The following is a 5,042-nucleotide window of genomic DNA, read 5'->3' as shown; positions in this document are numbered from 1 at the left end:
ATTTCTGAATAATATGTTGGGTAGCTTTTAGAGTGTGGGGTTTTTCTCTCGAAAATATTTTCTCCACGTAAGTCACCATGTTGTGGTATGCATGCTATTTATGTTTATTTTTGACAATATTTTGTAACTATTGTAAGGATTTGTAAAAGTTTTTGGATTACCCTCCTCTTAAAGTTAGTGTAGGAAGTTATTCTGCTACTTAACTTCCTTATAAGTGGTATTATAAATCGATCACCTTTTGTTTCGGTTGTGGGTTGTTGGGTTTTTTGAACTAATCTAGATTTGAGTGGGAGCTTGTGTAGAAGATACTTTTTGATCTTGTTGCGTAGGAATTTTTAGATGGCAAGTTCATCAGGGAGAATAGAGGTGAATAAATTTTATGGAAGCAATTTTGAGATGTGGAAGTTGAAGATGGAGGATCTAATAATAGATTGAGATATGTGAGATTCTTTTGATATGAATGTCTTAAGACCTTTAGATTCTACTGCGGATGCTCAGTATGATGTTATGGACCATGAAGCTGAGGGTCTAATCAGACTGTGCTTGGAAATTTTTTTTCCAATCAATGTCCATGAAGAGACCTTTGCAAAGAAGCTACGGAATAAGCTTAGTGAGATTTATCAAGCCAAATATTTATTTAATCAAATTTTCTTGAGGAAAAAATTGTAATCCTTGAGAATGGAAGAGATAGGAAGAATTATAGACCACCTGCAAGCATTCAATATGTTGGTGGCTCAATTATCATATGTCGGTGTCCAAATGAATGAGGAGGAAAAATGTTAGATCTTGAGATCTATTCTTTGCTTGATTCATGGGATTCTCTTGATATGGCTATTGGTAGTTCTTTTATTGTTTTAAAGTTTGAATATGTGGTTGGTGCCTTGCTTGGTAAAGAGATGTAGAGGAAAGTATCGATCAGTTCAAAGAAATCTCTAACTATTTGTGGAAGACCTAAAAAGGCAAGAAGAATGAGAAGTGTGACAAATTCAAGTCTAGAGGGAGATCCAAATCTCCTAGAAAGCCCAAAGTCATTTGCTAGAATTGTGGTAAATCAATACATTTTTGGAAAGATTGCAAAGAAGAAAAGAAGAAGAAGTTTGATTCTGATTCTGAGTCAAGAATGAAGGTGGTGATGGATGCATTGCAATTTTGGCCACTCATGGAGGTAATGATGCATGGTTAATTGACTTGGGTACATCTTTTCATATGACTTCCAATAGAGATTGGTTTTTTTTAATATGAAGATTTTAATGGAGGTAAGGTCTACTTGGGTGATTATTCTCATTTAGATATTGTTGGTCATGGTAAAGTTAGAATTAGGTTTTATGATGGAGTCTAGATGGATGATGGTGATTATTCTCATTTAGATTGCAATCGACACCTTAGGTGGCTTTTTGTATATACATTTTTACATTTTAAGATAGCACAAGTCCTAAGTCAAATAGGACTTGGTTAGTATACTTTTTCCTAGTTTTTCTCATGGCCTCTCCCCTATATATATGAGGGTGCTCATTGCAAATAAGTATCTTTTAGCATTGCAACAAAACTTTGCCGAATTGTGAAGCATTTCGAGACTTTGAGCTAATTTTGTATTTTCAACTAAATAAAGGAGCAATTGTTCCTTCAAACTTTGTGTTGGAGAATTATTTCATATGAGTGCAGTGTTCTTATGTAAATGCCATCATTCACCTTTTTGAATTTATTTGAAGCGTAGTGTTATTGTTGTGAGTTTTAAATTTGATATTTGAAAGTCTTTGAGCTACAATATCAAGTTTAGATTTTAGAAATCAGAGTCCGTAGATAAGGAAGATTTTGGTAAATCTTTGAGCTTCAAATATTCCTTCTCTCATAAGTTTTATATAGTATACTTGAAATTTTTTGTACTTCAATATATTGTTATCTTTATTTCAAATATTCATAAGAAATTATGGAAGTTTTGTGCTATATGAGGTTTTTAACTATAATCATTGCACTGGTGCTACATGAGGCTACTCTTTCATGCAACTTCATGGTATTGGTTACTATTGTTCTTTTACCTTCCTTAATTGCAAGGCTTGTTTAAGAAATACCTATTCTAAAATAAGAGAATAGGGAGATCATTAATCCTGAAATAAGAGGAATTAATGGTTGTAATGCCTAAATTGTAAAATTGTTTTTAGTTCTTATTCAAGAGTAGATATGTAATAGGTAATAAGAAGGAAACCTCTCCTTTTGCGAGGAGAGATTTAATCTCACACATTGTGGTTGAAACTACAATTTTGTGAACCTTTCTATAATAGTGAAAAATTAGGGTTGCCACCACAAGAAGAATGAAAACTACTAATTTTGGGTATGTGTAGGATCATGGCAGACCAAAACAAGCCCTTAAGTGGCAATGAAATTTTAGAGAAACAAAGTTAGGCAACTTGACGTAAAAAATTGAATAAGTTATGAATATTATTTAAAAAATATTTAAGAAGAGAATCTATAGAAAATTGAATGTAGTTTCTAAGCTACTAGGTTTTTTTTTTTTTGAAAAAAAAATCTATTTGATGAAAATTTGAAATTTCAATGCAGTAGTACTAAAATTTCAGGAAAAAGATAAGAAGTAGGTGTATGTTTGACCACCCTAACCATAATAAACTCATAATTATTTTCTATAAGATTTTTAATATAATTAGTAGACTCATGTTCGAATGTGACACATTTTTAAAATTTTTTTTTGAAGTAAATAATTAGTTATGAATTATTTCTACAACTTTTTCAAAAATTGAAAAACTCATACGTCTGACCACCTTAACTTGGTCTAAACTTTATGAAATTCATTTTTTTTATTTTTTATTTTTTATTTTTTATCTTATAGTAGGCGAAGCATAGAATGTGACACATGTTTCAGATTAAAAAAATGTGATATCATTTGAAAGTTATGGATGTTTTTTAATAAACCTATCAATCAAAACTTTAGTTAGATTTCAATTAGAAAATAAATAATAATAATTTGTTAAAGTCAAAATAAGACAAACCTTGCATTGTTGGTAAGTTGAGATGTCCTTAAAAAACCCTTTTCGTTTCATCAATTTCAACTAAAAAAAAAGTTGTCAGCCACTAGAGCCAAGTCTGGAAAAACAAGGAACAATCAAAACCAAGTTTTTTATGTTCACTTTCTAGGTTTGGCATTCCCTAGCCAAATCCCAATGCAATCCCAAGCCAAATACCAAGATTTATAATTTTTGTTAGAGAAATCGGATATCGGATTAAAATCAGATATTCAATTTTATTCGATAATAATCCGATATCTGATATCCAATTTGTATATGTACATGTTATAAATTAATACTATAATACATAAATATATATTATTAATATTTTTAGTAATATATTAATAATAAAAGTTATTGGATATTGGATAATATCTGATATCCGGTACCTTGTTTAAGATAGGGAGAGAAGGGGGAGGGAGAGGGGGGGAAGGAGAGAGAGAGGGATATATATATATATATATATATATATATATAGAGAGAGAGAGAGAGAGAGAGAGAGAGAGAGAGAGAGAGAGAGAGAGAGAGAGAGAGAGAGAGAGATGGTTGGCAAGGGATAAGGGGAAAGTGATCTAGATAGGGAGAGAGGGGAAGGGGAGAGATAGGCAGAGAAGGGTAAGGCAGTGGGAGAGATAGGGAGAGAAGGGAAAAGGGATTTAGAGAGAGATGGGGGGAGAGGGAGAGAGAGAGAGAGGGCTAGTGAGATAAGGGGATAGGGAGAGAGGGAGAGTCTTTGGGAGAGGGAGACTATAGATGTTCTAAGGGGCCATATGGTGTCCTAAGGGGTCATATGGGGTCCTTAGGGGCGACACATGTGTTAGAACACCATGTGACCCCTTAGGACACCATATGGACATCATATGGTCCTAAGTGGTCATATGGTGTCTTAGGGGTCATATGGTGTCCTAAGGGGTCATATAGGGTCTTAAGGGCCCACACATGTGTTAGAACATCATATGACCCCTTAGGACACCATATGACCCCTTAAGGCAACATATGACCCATTAGGACACCATATGACCACTTAAGACATGATATGTCCCATTAGGACATCATATTGTTGCAAGGGGTAATATGGTGTCATAAGGGGTCATGTCCTGTACTAGGATGTTAAAAGGGGTAATGTGGGGTCATATGGTGTCATTAGGGGTCATATGGGGTGCTAAGGGGTGACACATGTGTTAGAACACCATGTGACCCCTTAGGACACCATATGGACATCATATGGTCCTAAGGGGTCATATGGTGTTCTGAGGGGTCATATGGTGTTTTGAGAGGCCATATGGTATCATAAGGGATCATATGATGTTCTGAGGGGCCATATGATGTCCTAAGGGGTCATATAGTGTCGTTATAGGTCACATGGGGTCTTAAGGGCCAACAAATGTGTTAGAACACCATATGACCCCATAAGATACCATATGACCCCTAACGACACCATATGACCCATTAGTACATCATATTGTCCTAAGGGGTGATATGGTTTCATAAGGGGTCATGTTGTGTACTAAGATGTTAAAAGGAGTCATATGGTGTCGTTAGGGTTCATATGGGGTCCTAAGGGCCCACACATGTGTTAGAACACCATATGACCCCATAGGACACTATATGACCCCTAACGATACCATATGACCCATTATGGTGCAGTCGACACTATATGACTCCTAACGATACCATATGACCCATTATGGTGCAGTCACTGGTTAGGAGGGACCTCAAATAGATCAGTCTAGACTAGTCAACAATTACACAACAGAAACACAAGGATATGATGGAGGAAAATTCCTTCTTCTACTCAATTCATTAGCAACTTTGTTAGATTTCCCACTCCTATGCTTCAACACAAAGGTGTAGCTCTACAAAAATTCTACCCATCTCATACGTCTTTGATTCAACTTACTCTGATTGTTCAAATACTGCAAGGCTTGATGATCTGTATACAACACAAACTCCTTAGGCAACAAGTAATGTCTCCACTTCTTCAAAGATTGAATTATGGCATAGAATTTCTGATCATACACTGAA

Source organism: Cryptomeria japonica, chromosome 8 (genome assembly GCF_030272615.1).
Source record: "Cryptomeria japonica chromosome 8, Sugi_1.0, whole genome shotgun sequence".
NCBI lineage: Eukaryota > Viridiplantae > Streptophyta > Pinopsida > Cupressales > Cupressaceae > Cryptomeria > Cryptomeria japonica.
The sequence above is the reverse complement of the archived record's forward strand: the minus strand, read 5'-3'. Positions refer to the sequence as shown.